Source organism: Ovis canadensis, chromosome 26 (assembly GCF_042477335.2).
Source record: "Ovis canadensis isolate MfBH-ARS-UI-01 breed Bighorn chromosome 26, ARS-UI_OviCan_v2, whole genome shotgun sequence".
In the NCBI taxonomy this organism is placed as follows: domain Eukaryota; kingdom Metazoa; phylum Chordata; class Mammalia; order Artiodactyla; family Bovidae; genus Ovis; species Ovis canadensis.
In genome coordinates, this window is record NC_091270.1 from 44,953,786 (window position 1) to 44,971,571 (window position 17,786).

Genomic DNA, 17,786 nt, shown 5'->3' on the forward strand with positions numbered 1-17,786 from the left:
CTGGTTACTCTGTCCATGGGATTTGTCAGGCAAGAATACTGGAGTGGATTGAAATGCCTTCCTCCAAGGAATCTTCCAAACCAGGGATTGAGCTCACCTCTCCTCTTCTCCTGCATTGGCAGGCCAGTTCTTTATCATTAGAGCCACGCTTTTACTGTAAATCCCCATAAAACAAACGTGAAAGTGTTATTTGCTCATTTGTGTCTGACTCTGGTGACCCCATCGACTGTAGCATGTCAGGTTCCTCTTGTCCATAGGATTCTACAGGCAAGAATACTGGAGTGGGTTGCCATTCCCTTCTCCATGGGATCTTTCTCAACCATGGTCAAACCCAGGTCTCCTGCATTGCAGGTAGTATCTTTACCATTTGAGCCATTAGGGAAAGCCATAAGGAAGTATTAAAGATTATACACACAAGTAAAGTAATGCTCAAAATTCTCCAAGCCAGGCTTCAACAGTACGTGAACTGTGAAATTCCAGATGTTCAAGCTGGTTTTAGGAAAGGCAGAGGAACCAGAGATCAAATTGCCAATATCCGTTGGATCATAGAAAAAGCAATAAAGTTCTAGAAAAACATCTATTTCTGCTTTATTGACTAAGCCAAAGCCTTTGACTGTGTGGATCATAACAAACTGTGGAAAATTCTTAAAGACATGGGAATACAAGACCACCTAACCTGCCTCTTGAGAAATCTGTATGCAGGTCAGGAAGCAACAGTCAGAACTGGACGTGGAACAACAGACTGGTTCCTAATAGGGGAAGGAGTACGTCAAGGCTGTATATTGTCACCCTGCTTATTTAACTTATATGCAGAGTACATCATGAGAAATGCTGGGCTAGGTGAAGCACAAGCTGGAATCAAGGTTGCCGGGAGAAATATCAATAACCTCAGATATGTAGATGACACCACCTTATGGCAGAAAGTAAAAAAGAACTAAAGAGCTTCTTGATTGAAAGTGAAAGAGGAGAGTGAAAAAGTTGGGTTAAAATTAACATTCAGAAAACAAAGATCATGGCATCTAGTCCCATCACTTCATGGCAAATAGATGGGGAAACAATGGAAACAGTGAGAGACTTTATTTTGGGGGGCTCCAAAATCCCTGCAGATGGTGACTTCAGCCATGAAATGAAAAGATGCTTACTCCTTGGAAGGAAAGTTATGACCAACCTAGATAGCATATTAAAAAGCAGAGACATTACTTTGCCAACAAAGGTCCATCTTATCAACGCTATGGTTTTTGCAGTAGTCATGTATGGATGTGAGAGTTGGACTGTACATAAAGCTGAGTGCTGAAGAGTTGATGCTTTTAAGTTGTGGTATTGGAGAAGCCTCTTGAGAGTCCCTTGGACTGAAAGGAGATCCAACCAATCCATCCTAAAGGAAATCAGTCCTTGGTGTTCATTGGAAGGACTGATATTGAAGCTGAAACTCCTGATTACAAAGAGCTGACTCATTGGAAAAGACTTTGATGCTGGGAGGGATTGGGGGCAGGAGGAGAAGGGGACAATGACAGAGGATGAGATGGTTGGATGGCATCATTGGCTCAATGGACATGATTCTGAATAAACTCCAGGAGTTGGTGATGGACAGGGAGGACTGGCCTGCTGCAGTCCATGGGGTCACAAAGAGTCGGACATGACTGAGCGACTGAACTGGACTGAGCTAAGGTCATAGGGGTGGGGCCTTAATCAGACAGGACGGATGACCTTATTGGAAGAGTAAGAGGCATGAAAGAGCTCTTTCTTTCTCTTTCTCTCTCTCTGCAGGTGCACAGAAGAAAAGCCATGTGAGGAACAGGATTAAGGCAGTCACCTGTATGCCAGGATGAGAGGCCACCAAAAACTACCTCTGAGAGCAACACCTTAACCCTGGCCTTCCAGCCTTCAGAACTATGAGAACATGTGCTGCTGCTGGTTAAGCCACTCAGTCTATGATACTCTGTTACGGCAATCCCAGTGGATGAATGCATCTTCTATTTCTGATAATCTACTGAAAAATGCAGGAATGAAGGGTTTACTAGCTCGAAGGTGACTGACATATCCTAGAATTGAAATGATTACTGTCTAAGAATTTGCATTGGGTTAGCTGCCTGCTTTCTTTTAAAGGAGTCCTTTGAAATAATTAATAACCAAATATGGGTTAAGAAAAAAAAAGGAAACACTTCTATAACCAAATGAAGAGAAAATATAGTTTCCACAAACTTTTCTTTTCATCACAATTACTTTTCCGATGAGGGCCTAAACTTTTGCACTAATGCTAATCAAATAGGCCACAAAGAGAATGAAGAGTCAAGTCGATAAAGGAAGATTCATTAAGGGAGAATAAAACAAATGTTGTCAGTTATAAATATGTATTACATGGACTATTTGCAGAAACCATGTGAAGGTGATGTCAAAAGCTCAGCCTTTCTGTACACCAGCACTGAATTGAATGTCGGAGACAGAGTTTGGGGTGGAGTAGGAAAGAATAGCTTTATTGCTTTACCAGACAAAAGGGGACACAGCAGACTGCTGCCTCAAAAAAACACTGTGTGTCCCAACCAGGGAGGATATGATGGACAGTTTTATAGCAGCAGTTCAAGGGTGAGGTTGCTAACAAGATTAGGGTATGTGCAGGGTCTCAGGACTTGCCAGGTGAAGTTAGCGGTAAAGAACCTGCCTGCCAGTGCAGGGGATGGAAGAGACCCGGGTTTGATCGCAGAGTCAGGAAGATCCCCCTGGAGGAGGGCATGGCAACCTACTCCAGTATTTTTGCCTAGGAAATCCCATAGATGGAGGAGTCTGCAGGCTACAGTCTGTGGGGTCACAAAGAGTTGGACTCAGCAACTAAACAGCAATAGCAGCAGGGGCATTTGCCATCTGCCTCTGCAGGGATTGAATCCTGTTCTGCTGCAGCTGCTGACTTTCAACAAGCCCTGAAGAAAGTTCAGGGTGGAGAATGAGTCACTTTTTGTTCCAGGAAACCTGGTGGAACAGGTCTTTAGATGGTTAGATTCTTTTTAGGAACTGATGTTATGAGTCCAATCCTTGCATCTGCTCATATCTAGAAAAGCACTAAATCCCTTCATGATGACTTCCGCTCGTTTTGTAAGATATATGCTTGATTGTATGAACTCCTCCTTCACCAATATCACATATATTGACCGTCCCCCTCTACCTCTTTGGAGCAGTTTCTCAGAGCTCTCTGAGGTGCTGTCTCCCAGGCTACAGTCCTCATTTTACCCCAAATAAAATTTAACTCACAACTGTCACATCATACATCTTTTATAAGTTGACAAGGATAAGAGGCACAATGTAGGTGAAAGCTTCTAACACCGTGTTCAGCCCAAAGTAGGAAGCAGTTACTGAATAAATGATGACTGTCGAATGACCTCAATTGAAAAGCTGATATTCTGGATTCTAAACTTCTAGAGGCTTTAAAGAGATGATCTAGGGCTTTTGCAAATGTCCTTGGTTCAGTGAATGTAGAACTCCCAGGATGTATTCAAAATGCAATTCTATTTTTTTACCAACCCTGCCCCAATATCATTTTTTTTTCCCATGGGCAAGTTACTTTTCTATGTCCCTAGATGAAAAGTTTGGCACATCCCATAGTTTTTCTGCTTATTCTTAGGTAACTGACAGTCACGTGATCATGAATCTAACAACACAAACACTGCTTTTTCTTGATAATTGGAATGCATCTGATCCAAGATATTAACCAACCTTTTTCAATCTTCCATTCAAAGCATTCCTTTTCTTTCCTTGGGTGTGTAGTTGATTGCAGTCTTCCTTCAAGGTTGGTTTCTTTTATCTCTCGCTCACCTCCTTCCCAATATAGCAATTTACACCATTTTGTTCCCCTAGTTGGGGACTAGGGAACTAAGAGATGAAGGGATAAAGCAAGCCTTTCATGGCTGTGCTCCACCAAGCTCTGCATGTGGTCAATGTTGAGTTGCCTGTCTCTGGGATCTTCAATGGATTCTTTAGAGCCTGTGTGCTAAGTCACTTCAGTCATGTCTGACTCTTTGCAACTCCATGGACTGTAGCCCACCAGGCTTCTCTGTCCATAGGATTCTCCAGGTACTGGAGCAGGTTGCCATTTCCTTCTCCAGGGGATCTTCCTGATCCAGGGATCGAAACTGCAATTGTCTCCTACATTGCAGGCAGATTCTTTACCACTGAGCCATTGGGGAGCTTCAGCTTTTTCACAACTGCATGGAACATACAGAAAACTATCGTAGAGCTCCATCTTAAGTACTTCAGTTAAATGTTATCATCTGTCTCATACCAGCTCCCCATCCTGCTTTGTAGGGGAGAACTCAGCAATTCAACATCTCTCTCTAAAGGAAATGTCACAAATCCTTTTTCTTTCTCTACTGACCGACTCTGCTTATATTCTTGATCCCTTGGAAGGATCCATGACTTACGGAGCTTTGTTTCAGTCATCCCTTAAAAATATGAGTGATGCTCATAGTAGTGCTTTCATGGAAACTTCAGTATTTACATTGTGTTCCACAAACAATAATTGATATCTAAGGGATTGGGGGCAGGAGAAGAAGGGGACGGCCGAGGATGAGATGGCTGGATGGCATCACTGACTCGATGAACGCGAGTCTGAGTGAACTCTGGGAGTTTGTGATGGACAGGGAGGCCTGGCGTGCTGCGATTCATGGGGTCGCAAAGGGTCGGACACTACTGAACAACTGAACTGAACTGAACTGAACTGAACTGATCAGACCATAAAAATTTAATCCCTCAGAGGGAGCTGTCCATTATTTGTAACTTTTTATATAATGGGGATCAGCAGAGATTTTTTATTTGTAAAGAGCTTCACTGTTAAGAAGATTGGTAAAGGATCGCATTAGTGAAACCGCTTTGATCAGGAATGCCTCCATATTTCTAATTGAATGACTATTTCTCATTTAATAAAATATAAGCCTGTTATGTAAACTGAACCAGCTTTCTGGCAGGTATAGCTACCACCATGGCTCTTGTTGAAACTAGCATTAAGGCAACCAAAAGGTCCTGTAGGAATCCCTGGCTTTTCAGATCTTGACAAAAAACTTGATCACCTTGGACTCCACAGTGCTTATTCCCATCATCTCACTTCCTGTTTTATTTGCTTAGTAATTTTATTGACAATATGAGAGCTGAGGACAGGGAGAGAGGGTCACAAGGAGAGATCTCAAGAAAAAACAAGCAAGGGGCAACGTGTGTTTTTTTCCCAACAGGGCTTTCATTGTTCATTGTGGTCCCTTTTTTACTGTATCTCAAACAAAACCATGACAACTGTATTTGTCTCTATTTTCTCTCCCCTTGATGCTCTGGCTCCATCTGTTCAGTATTCACCAATGAATTCAACATGGTTTTTTTTCTCTTTTTTCATTATAAACAAAAGTACACTTATGTGAGTTGATTTTTTTTTTTAAGTAAAAGAGAATAAAAATTGACAGGTGACAAGAAACATGCAGCTTTCTGACACCACACAAAACCACTCCTTCCTTTTTCCTCCTCCCTTCTACAGAATAATTAGCAATTTTCCCTCCCCAGCATTTTTAGATCAAATCTAGCCAAAGATCCTCTTGGAGTAACACTTTGCATGCAATATTAATATTTTTGTATTAATCGTAACACGTTTTTAGAATACTTTGCAGTTTACAAAACACATTAAAATCCACATGGCCTCTTGCTACTCTTCCCTGGTGGCTTAGTGGTAAATAATCCACCTGCCAGTGAAGGAGATGCGGGGTTGATCCCTGGGTTGGGAAGATCCCCTGGAGAAGGAAATGGCAACCCACTCCAGTATTCTTGCCTGGGAAATCCCATGGACAGAGGAGCCTGATGGGCTGCAGTTCATGGGGTCACAAAGAGTCAGACACCATTTAGTGACTACACAAAATAAAAAAATACGTATTATGGGCATTATTACCTGCACGTTACAAGCCTAGATATTGTTAAAGATACACTACTTTTGCTACTAAAATTTATGATCTAGATGTAGTCTGACATACAAATGATAAACTATGAGAAAAAGACAAATTTAAAAAATATGTATATTTGAAAATTGCTGAGAGAGAAGATCTTAAAAGTTCTCAATGTAAGTAAAAATCTTTTTGTAACTATGTATAGTGATGGATGGGCTTCCCAATCTTGCCTGGAAAATCCCATGGACGGAGGAGCCTGGTAGGCTGCAGTCCATGGGGTCGCTAAGAATTGGACACGACTGAGCAACTTCACTTTCGCTTTTCATTTTCACACATTGGAGAAGGAAATGGCAACCCACTCCAGTGTTCTTGCCTGGAGAATCCCAGGGATGGGGGAGCCTGGTGGGCTGCCGTCTATGGGGTCGCACAGAGTCGGACACGATTGAAGCAACTTAGCAGCAGCAGCAGCAGCAGGTGGTGCTAGTGGTAAAGACCCCACCTGCTGGTGTTGGAGACATAAGACATGTGGGTTTGATTCCTGGGTCCAGGAGATCCCTTGGAGGAGGGCATGACAACTCATTCCAGTATTCTTGCATGGAAAATCCCATGGACAGAGGAGCCTGGCAGGCTACATTCATAGAGTTGCAAAGAGCTGGACATGACTGAAGCGACTTGGCACACATGCATGCATGGTGATGTATGTTAACTAGACTTATTGTGGTGATCATTTTGGAATATATACAAACACTGACTTATTATACACATGAAACTAACATAAAGTTATATGTCAACTATGCCTCAGTAGAAATGCAGAAAATAGTATCATGTACCATAGAGTATGGATTTGATAAACCACAATAAGACTTTAGGAAAGAGAAAATACTTGGGCTGACTGCTAAATGAAAAAGATATAATTTTGTCTAATTAAGAAAGAAAAGAAGAGAAGTTTAGATAGATAGATGGGCAAGACTATATATGTATTAATACCTGGGAGAGCATGTAACTTGTTTAGAACAATTTTTGGAAGCTGAGCTTGCTTTTAATTTGATGTTGATTACATATTGTAATAAGGTTTAGCTGTATTGTACCAAATAAAGCAAAATATTAAAGTTAATGTAACTTTTGTTACTTTAAAAATGTGATTATTATATTCTTTAGAATTATATATGTAGCTTGCATTTTGTTTCTTTTGGACAGAGATGCTTTAGACCATTACATGAGAAAAGAAAATGAATTCCAATCTTTTTATAGCCCTTACATTTTTCTTTATTTTTTTGACGCTAATCATATTTTAAAATAAGTGCAGTGTTTTTACAATTTTTTCTTTGTGTTTGATGTTCTTCAAAGTTTTCACTGTAATTTGGCTAGGTGTAGATTTATTTTTATTTATTCTGCAGAGGATTTGGTGGGCTTCTTCTAATGTGTCTTTCTGAAATTCTGGAAAATTCTTTTCCATTAGGTCTTTGAATAAAAATTCTTCCTTTATCTCTACTTTTTTCCTATTAAGAATGTTTCTTTGATGTATTATACCTTTTTTAATTCTCTAGACTACAAGTATCTTAGTTATTATTTTCTATCTCTTCTTCTATGTATTGAATTATGGATGATTTTCTCAGGTTTTTCTTTCAATTCATTAATTTTATCTTTGTACTGTTAAATCCTTCCGTGATATTTTAATTTTACTGAGATACTATTGTTTGTTTATGGAATTCCCTTAGATTCTTAAACTTGTTATTATTATTTTTCACACTGTCCTATACTTGCCTTTGATTTCTGTTCTTTAAGCGTTTTAAACATAATACTTTCAAAGCTTCTTTCTTATTGCTTACTATTTTAAATGTTTAGGCTGCACATTCTTTCATCTACTTGCATTTTTAATTGTTTCTGATTGTACTTCATTTCCTCATGCTAATTGAAATATTTGGTTATGAACCCAGATTCAGCAATGGTCATTTCTATGGAAGTGATAACTGTAAATCTTGTCTATAGAAATAGCTTGCAGTACCAAAGAATGCTCAAACTACTGCACAAGGCACTCATCTCACACGCTAGTAAAGTAATACTCAAATTCTTCAAGCCAGTCTTTAGCAATATGTGAACCATGAACTTCCAGATGTTCAAGCTGGTTTTAGAAAAGGGAGAGGAACCAGAGATCAAATTGCCAACATCTGCTGGTGATTGATATTTCTCCCAGCAATCTTGATTCCAGCTTGTGCTTCTTCCAGCCCGGAAAAGTAAGAGGGTACCAGAAAAACATCTATTTCTGCTTTATTGACTATGCCAAAGCCTTTGACTGTGTGGATCACAATAAATTGTGGAAAATTCTGAAAGAGATGGGAATATCAGACCACCTGACCTGCCTCTTGAGAAACCTATATGCAAGTCAGGAAGCAACATTTAGAACTGGACATGGAACAACAGATTGGTTCCAAATAGGAAAAGGAGTATGTCAAGGCTGTATATTGTCACCCTGCTTATTTAACTTCTATGCAGAGTACATCATGAGAAACGCTGGGCTGGAAGAAGCACAAGCTGGAATCAAGATTGCTGGGAGAAATATCAATCACCTCAGGTATGCAGATGACACCATCCTTATGGCAGAAAGTGAAGAGGAACTAAAAAGCCTCTTGATGAAAGTGAAAGAGGAGAGTGACAAAGCTGGCTTAAAGCTCAACATTCAGAAAATGAAGATCATGGCATCTGGTCCCATCACTTCATGGGAAATAGATAAGAAAACAGTGGAAATAGTGTCAGACTTTATTTTTGGGGGCTCCAAAATCACTGCAGATGGTGACTGCAGCCTTGAAATTAAAAGATGCTTACTCCTTGGAAGAAAAGTTATGACCAACCTAGATAGCATATTCAAAAGCAGAGACATTACTTTGCCAACTAAGGTCTGTCTAGTCAAGGCTATGGTTTTCCCAGTAGTCATGTATGGATGTGAGAGTTGGACTGTGAAGAAAGCTGAGTGCTGAAGAATTGATGCTTTTGAACTGTGGTGTTGGAGAAGACTCTTGAGAGTCCCTTAGACTGCAAGGAGATCCAACCAGTCCATTCTGAAGGAGATCAGTCCTGGGTGTTCATTGGAAAGAATGATGCTGAAGCTGAAACTCCAATACTTTGGCCACCTCATGCGAAGAGTTGACTCGTTGGAAAAGACTCTGATGCTGGGAGGGATTGAGGGCAGGTGGAAAAGGGGACAACAGAGGATGAGACAGCTGGATGGCATCACCGACTCGATGGATGTGAGTTTGAGTGAACTCTGGGAGTTGGTGATGGACAGGGAGGCCTGGTGTGCTGCGATTCATGGGGTCGCAAAGAGTTGGACACGACTGAGTGACTGAACTAAACTGAACTGATGGTCTTGTATGGGTCTCTGAGAAAATCTGGATCAGTTTTTGATGTGAATTTGTTGTCTTGGAATTCATGTAAATTCAAATCCTAGTCCTAAAAATGGCTTTGGTCGGGATTCAGACTCTTTTTCTGAACATGGGCCCAAATGGATGGAGGATTACCTTGTCACACATCCTTCAGTGTCAAGTTCTTGTAGCCCCTTCTACAGATAGGCTAAGGCTTTGTGACTTTCAGCTCATGAAAATAAGGTAGCTCTTAAGTGCAGCTCTTAAAGTTACAGCCTGGACGCCCCTCTTTTTCTAGCACCTGAGGATCTTCCTTTCTTGGTGTAGAGTTTGGTTATGCTTCCAATAACTTGAATTATGTTTTATTCAACTTTCTCAAGTTGTTTGAACCAATGGGGTATGTACATCTCTCCATCATTCCAGAAGTATCCTGGTTGATGATATTTACTATTTTTTCAGTAACCACAGTGAAGTCTTCCATGATTTTGCAATGGGTTAATCATAAGTTAGAAAACAAATGAACAGACTTACATTGTTTACACTAATAATGTAAATGTAACAGATTTACAATAATTTACAATATTATAACTGTGCAATTTCATATTTACTTAAAACTATCTGGTGAAGTCAGTATTTGTTTGTTTTTGGATGTAAGATCACTGACCCTATTTTATCAGAGGATAATTATTCTATTATTAAGCTTGAATACAGACAGATATAGCCTTACATCCTGGTCTTGGCCTTTGAAACTTTGTTAGAGGTGATTCTTCATGGGTTTCTCATGGTTCTGAAGGTCTTAAGAGATATTGCTTGTCCTTTTCATCTCTATTATTTTTGCAGGCATGTGTAGTGATTCACCTTGGAAGGTAGAGACGTCGTCTCCTTCTGGATCAAATGGCAGGCATGTCTACTGCACACTATAAAAGACTGGGATTCCCTAAGCTCTGGGTTCCTCTCTCGTGATATGTCCAACTCCTTGTGCAGGCATCTGGATGTCACCCCTGAAGGACTTGGGCACAAAAGGGTCTGACCCAAATATGCGGATGCTCATCTTGCTTGATTTGCCTTGGTTAATGAAATCGTTTGTCTCTGACCTAAAGAGTCTCATGTCTTCTGCCAACATCCGTGAACCTTGACAGGTTAACGTGTTAACTTATAAGTTAGCTTTCCAGTTCTTGACAGAGATTTACAAGAAGTTATGCTAGGAGGGTTTTTTTTGGTCGGGAGTGGGGGGGGGTGGGGCGCAGCGGGGGGTGGGGATTTAACTTAAAAAGAAAGGAACAGATTTTGGCACAACTTCTCACTTTTCTACCTCCTGCCGCCTGCCTATTCCAAGCCTGGATATGAAGTCTGGAGCAGAGGTATCTACCTTGAGATCATTAGGTAGAGATGGATTCTGATATCACTGAGTCATTTAACAAATGCCAGCAGCTTCTCAATACTTTGTGATCACATTAAAAGAAAAGAAAGTGAAGTGAATGAAAACAAGTTCTTAAGTCAACAGAAACCAAGACCAAGACCAAATCAGCTACTGTTAGCTAGATCTCATATTTCTTTGACCAACACCTTCGGTACTATTCCCATTGATCATTTCCCTGAGAAATTGATGTTTATTCTATATAAAATATTGTGCTAGGTGCTCAGAAGGGTAAGAAATGTTCATTATTATCCTGCCCTTGAGGAGGATATGGCTTTTTGGGGAAAATGGTAATTAGTAAAATGAGGTAGTGCTATAAATTTCCAGGAGAGTCGAACAGGTAATAAACGTTATTGGAACTGAGGGGAAAGAGCCTGGCTGAACTTTACATGCTTGGAGGGCTGCCCAAACCACAGAGTGCAGGGGAGCCATTTCCTCAGGTGTCAGATGAGAATGCTGACTAGCATCAGATGTTTTGGAACTGTAGTTTTAATAGCAGAACTATTTTATTAATGGACATTTACAAAGACCTTCAATCTATAAACTAGATGAGATTCTGTGAAGCATAAACCCAGAGTCAGATCACTGGATGCCATGTCCTCATACCTTCCAAAGTCCAACAGGCACCTCTCTGAAGCCCTAAAGGTCATAGAACAGAATTTGAAAATTATCAGGCATGATGACTGCAGAGGTGTAAAGCTGAAAGCAATTAATTCCTCAAAGATCAAACTTGTCTGAGCTTCAGTGGGTCGCTGTGCTAGCCTTATTAACACAGTGAAAACCTAGCCAGACCCTCATCCTTTATATTTGACCATTTAGCCACAGACAGCAGCCTGAGCAGAACTCACCAGCCTCTAGACACATGTCATTCAAGAATGTGAACGAATCAGTTCAGAATCCATCATCACTAACCAGAAAAACCACTCACAGCTCATTCCTCACTGATTGTGGGTGGGTGACTTAGCGCCATTTAGTAAGGGAGGAGAGTTCTTACTTGTAAATCAGCAGTTTGAACATCATGAAAGGAAAAATGCTCTTTAGATTAGCTTCTCCCCCACTGGACCCAGAGAGAGAGGCTATTGTGGTCGTTAGCTTTTCCGGCATTAAATCTGCTGGGTCTGAGTAGTCCATTTGATTTCAGGTTTATCCTTAAGCTGCAGAAATCGAGTTGCTGGGTATTTACTTGGGATTAATGACCAGTTAGGAGAAGCTGTGCTTTATACCATTAACCCGAGCCAGGTGCTAATTTCTCGAACATGCCTTGCGAACAGAGGTCATTATTGCTTTTGGAAAGTGCGAGTGCTGCCTTAGAAACCACAAGCTTTATTTAAAGATGGAGTCATTTTGATTCGTCAACACGGCATATTTCTGGAGGACAATGGATGCCCTGTGTACAGGCCAATCTGATTGCCTGGAAACGTCTCTCTGTGCTTTTGCTGTTCAGCCGATAATCCACTTCTAGACGTGGGACGGCAGGCTGGAACTGTAGCAGCTTCTATTTTCAGCACCTAAAATCAATGCCCCCCTCCAGCAGCCTTGTCTGTTGCCTCATTATGTCGCCTGCCCCGTGAGCTGAGCTCGGCTTCCCTTTGCAGGAGACTAAAGTGAGTCAGGGAGTATGATAAATGCTTTCAGTCATATCTGCTGTCATTTGAATAATACTAGGTGTCAGGAAGAAATACATCCCCAGCCAATTTTAACCAACCAACCTGCACTGATACCCTCCTTCCCCTTAGTGTAGGAAGAAGCAGTGACCTGGAAACCTGGAATCCCCTCCTTCCCCCTCCCCTGCCCCAGCAGAAAAGCAAGCTCTGTTTTTAAGTTCTCAGGCTGGGTTGAACATTCTGTCTGGAAAGGTACTCTTTTCATTTATCTAGCAAAACCCAGAAGTTTCTCCTAGTTTGGAGAGGGGCATTTTCTCTACTTACCAGGAAAGAAAGTGTGTCCATTTTGCCAGAAACTTCCCAGCTCTGGGAAAACCACATCAACATTTTTTGACTAAATCTCATTCTGTGTGTGTGTGTGTATGTGTGTGCTTCTTAATTCTTATTGAAGTGTAGTTGATTTACAACGTTTAGTTTCATGTGTACAGCAAAGTGATTCAGTTACATATATATGTATGTATGGAAAGTATAAATAGACTCTTTGTGACCCCATGGACCATTCCCTGCCAGGCTCCTCTGTCCATGGAGTTCTCCAGGCAAGAATACTGGGGAGTGTAGCCATTCCCTTCTCCAGGGGATCTTCCCAAGCCAGGGATTGAACCCAGGTCTCCCGCATTGCAGGCAGATTCTTTGCCGTCTGAGCCACCAGGGAAGCCCATATATGTGAGAATCTTTTTCAGATTCTTCTCCGTTACTGGCTATTACAAGTTTCCCCGTGCTATATAGTATATTCCCTGTTGGTTATCTATTTTCAATCTGTACGTATTTCAATTACCCTCGGTGAATACGCCTACTCATCCTTCAGGTTTTCTACTGATGAAATAGAAGGGAACAAAGGGTGATGAAAAGTGTCATTGGATGAAGGAGTAGGGTATAAGGCATGAGTCCTGGTCCTTCCTCTCAAGTCACACAGGCTGTGACGACCTGCACCAACGCTGGTGTGGCCAGAACCGGCCTCAGCAGCGCTAAATCAGGCTTAGGTGCTTTTCAGTGGCCCCAGGGTCCCTATAGAGGCTATTTGCCATCCAGGTGAGGTCCCCTTCCTTCATCTTTCAGTGAGCCAGGGTCCTCAGCTCCACCCCTCTCCCTGTTGAGACTAGATCTCAGGAAGGGATTTGATCGGTTTGCTCTTGGTGGAATATTAATGGCAGTAGAAGACTGGCGCACCTTAAATGTGGATTGTGTGGATCCATCTGGGCATTGAAAATCTGAATGCTCTCAGAGAGTGCCATCAGGCTTTCTTGGAATCCAAGGATGAGCGCCCAAGGGCTCCGTTGTGTGTGCTCATAAACTGGAGCACTGAGAAAAGAAAGCCCAGATTTGTAACTTTCGCTGAGTTCACTAGGATAGCTATTCCCATAATGGCTGAGTTCAAGCTACCAACATCAAGGCACTGATTTTGGAGCCGGAAAGAGATTCATATAATCAGCTCCTGTGAGCCACCCTAACTCTTTTCCTGGCCCTTTTTAAAGGGATTTGCACAGTGTGGATTTTGCATTTTTCTTTATAGCTTTCTGATTTTCCTGGAAGTAAGATAGAGTAGTATTAAGGGTTAGACTGAGAAACTTCGCTTTGAATCCTGGATCTCTCCATTACTTACAAACTTTATGGTTGTGGACAATTTAACATCACCGAGCCTTTATTTCCTTGACTATAAAAATAAGGAAAATATATATCTCTCAGAGGTGTTCTAAGAATGAAATCATATAAAAGATGTGAAGGAAGCTAGCACATGTTAGTGGCTCAAAAAAATGGTTTTCAAATCTGCTTTTCTGGAAAGAAATCTCATGTCTATATTTATTTACTTCTGTTTAATCTTATTGTAGTGAAAGAAGTAGAAAACAGTAATCACGGAGGACATATATGAGAGTGGCCCCTGCTTCCACATAAGGAGGCAGGATCCTTTCTCGGATCTTCCTTTTCTGGCTCCTATTCTAGTGCTTGGTGAATCCTTTGCGGTGGAACTCAGTCATGACCAAACATCCTCTCAATTTTTTTCTTGGTAATTTTTGGCCATACTCCATGGCATATGGGCTTTCCTGGTGGCTCCATAGTAAAGAATCTGCCTGCAGTGCAGGAGCCGCAGGAGACGTGGATTTGATCCTTGGTTTGGGAAGATCCCCTAGAGGAGGAAATGGTACCCCACTTCAGTATACTTGCCCGGGAAATCCCATGGACAGAGGGCTACAGTTCATGGGATTGCAAAGAAATGGACACGACTGAGGAGGCGGAGCACTCAGGCTTGCCATGGCATACAAGACCTTAGTTCCTCGACCAGGGACTGAACCCATGCCTCCTGCACGCAAGGCAGGATCTTAACCCCTGGACCACCAGAGAAGTCCCAACATCTTCCCATTTTTGGATGGTGATACATATGTCTGATCCATATGCTCCTGCTTGCCTGAGAGACAGCTTGTGTATTCAGTTCAGTTCAGTTCAGTTCAGTCGCTCAGGCATGTCCGACTCTTTGCGACCCCATGAATCGTAGCACACCAGGCCTCCCTGTCCATCACTAACTCCCGGAGTTCACTCAGACTCATGTCCATTAAGGCGGTGATGCCACCCAGCCATCTTATCCTCTGTCATCCCCTTCTCCTCCTGCCCCCAATCCCTCCCAGCATCAGAGTCTTTTCCAATGAGTCAACTCTTCTCATCAGGTGGCCAAAGTATTGGAGTTTCGGCTTTAGCATCATTCCTTCCAAAGAACATCCAAGACTGATCTCCTTTAGAATGGACTAGTTGGATCTCCTTGCAGTCCAAGGGACTCTCAAGAGTCTTCTCCAACACCACAGTTCAAAAGCATCAATTCTGGCGATTCAATTCTTACATGATAGTATACATGTTAGAATTGAATCGCCAGTCTATGTCTGACGCAGGATGCAGCATGCTTGGGGCTGGTGCATGGGGATGACCCAGAGAGATGTTATGGGGAGGGAGGTAGGAGGGGGGTTCATGTTTGGGAACGCATGTAAGAATTAAAGATATTAAAATTTAAAAAATGAAAAAAAAAATAAAATTAAAACACACACACACACACACACACACACACACACACAAGCATCAATTCTTTGGTGCTCAGTTTTCTTCACAGTCCAACTCTCACATGCATACATGACCACTGGAAAAACCATAGCCTTACTAGACAGATCTTTGTTGGCAAAGTAATGTCTCTGCTTTTGAATATGCTATCTAGGTTGGTCATAACTTTTCTTCCAAGGAGGAAGCGTCTTTGAATTTCATGGCTACAATCACCATCTGCAGTGATTTTGGAGCCCCCAAAAATAAAGTCTGACACTATTTCCACTGTTTTCTTATCTATTTCCCATGAAGTGATGGGACCAGATGCCATGATCTTCGTTTTCTGAATGCTGAGCTTTAAGCCAACTTTTTCACTCTCCTCTTACACTTTCATCAAGAGGCTTTTTAGCTCCTCTTCACTTTCTGCCATAAGGGTGGTGTCATCTGCATATCTGAGGTGATTGATATTTCTCCCGGCAAACTTGATTCCAGCTTGTGCTTCTTCCAGTCCAGTGTTTCTCATGATGTACTCTGCATAGAAAGTAAATAAGCAGGTGACAATACACAGCCTTGACATATTCCTTTTCCTATTTGGAACCAGTCTGTTGTTCCATGTCCAGTTTTAACTGTTGCTTCCTGACCTGCATATAGGTTTCTCAAGAGGCAGGTCAGGTGGTCTGGTATTCCCATCTCTCTCAGAATTTTCCACAGTTTATTGTGATCCACACAGTCAAAGGCTTTGGCATAGTCAATAAAGCAGAAATAGATGTTTTTCTGGAACTCTCTTCCTTTTTTGATGATCCAGCAGATGTTGGCAATTTGACCTCTGGTTCCTCTGCCTTTTCTAAAACCAGCTTGAACATCAGGAAGTTCACGGTTCATGTATTGCTGAAGCCTGGCTTGGAGAATTTTGAGCATTACTTTACTAGCCTGTGAGATGAGTGCTTGTATATTGGTTTTTAGCAATTTCTCTGTTTGGATTTCAGAACTTTTCAGTACTTCCATGAGATGACTTTGCTTTTTAACAAGGATAAGGATTTTGAGTCAAGAGAATAGTCATAGCTAACATCCATTCATGCTTTCTGCATGTTAGGGACAGTGCTGAGCCTTTTTACAAGGACAATATCATTTTAGTCCTCACAATGACCCTATGAGATGGGCTCTATTATCCAATTTTACAAATTAAAAATCTGAGACTTAAGAATCTTAAGTAATTTGCTCAAGGTCCCAGAGCTGCCCAGTGATTGATCTTTAGTTATAAAATTTCAAGCATCAGTGAATTTCTACGTGGGGTAAGTTGGGGAAAAAGAAATCTCTCTAAAGGTCTAACAGTCATGCCTCATGGGTGGTCTTTGCATGGTTAATTCTACTGATGCTTGACTGTAAGAAGCTCTTTGAGGGCAGAGATCTTGTTCTATTCATCTCAATATCCTCTCATCAGTGCCTGGCATGCGCTTTGCACAAAGTGCTCAATAAAGGATTGTTGAGCCGAATCTTCAATTTACTCTACAGTGTACATTTATTAAGTGATAGATTCTTTTCTAGGCACTGAAGATAGAATAGTAGAAAAACAAAAATGCAGAAAAAAATTCTTGTTCTCAGAGACCTCATATTCTACTAGAAAGAAACGAAGCATATATAATAGATAAGTAAATTATTTTATATATTTTTTGTTCAGTCACTAAGTCATGTCCAAGTCTTTGTGACCCATGAACTGCAGCATGCCAGGCTTCCTTGTCCTTCACCATTTCTTGGAGTTTGCTGAAAGTCATGTTCATTAAGTTGATGATGCCATCTAACCATCTCATCTTCTATCACCCCCTTCTCTGCCTGTGCTTAGCCTTTCCCAGCATCAGGGTCTTTTCCAATGAACTGGCTCTTCACATTAAGTGGCTAAAGTATTGGAGACTCAGCATATTAGATGATAATTGCTACAAGAAAATAAGGTAGAATGTGGGAGACCTGGGTTTGATCCCTGAGTTGGGAAGATCCCCTGGAGAAGGGAACAGCTACCCACTCCAGTATTCTGGCTTGGAGGATTACATGGACTGTATAGTCCATGGGGTGGCAAAGAGTCAGACACAACTGAGTGACTTTCATAAAATTAGGGGGGCGGGGTGTTTCAATAAAATTCTGGTATTTGGGTAGAAACTTGAAAGGGTAAAGGAGTGAGCCATATGGTCATGCAGGGAAATGTTCTAGGCAGTGGGAAAGCCCTCAGGTGAAACAGCCAGGAGGCAACTATTGCTGGAGCAGAATGAGAAAGAGGGGAGGGTAGGAGGAGATGGATCAGAGAGTTGGCAGTTGTGCCTCTTGGAGGGTTTTGTAAAGACGTTGACTCTGATGCAATGAAAAGCCACTGGAGGGCTTGGAGCTGAGCATCAGAGACCTGAGTTATATCCTAAAAGGATCACTGTAGCTA

At 41.6% G+C, this 17,786-nt stretch overlaps 1 long non-coding RNA gene across 4 annotated transcripts in view; it reads left to right on the top strand.

The window, feature by feature from the left end:
* LOC138430868 (uncharacterized) overlaps positions 1–3,251 on the top strand; it is a 173,725-nt gene extending 170,474 nt beyond the window's left edge. For all 4 annotated transcript variants that reach the window (XR_011253421.1, XR_011253424.1, XR_011253418.1 and 1 more), the window contains one exon: positions 1,768–3,251. This is a non-coding gene — a long non-coding RNA (uncharacterized lncRNA). The remainder of the gene's footprint in view (positions 1–1,767) is intronic.
* The last annotated feature ends 14,535 nt before the right edge of the window (positions 3,252–17,786 follow it).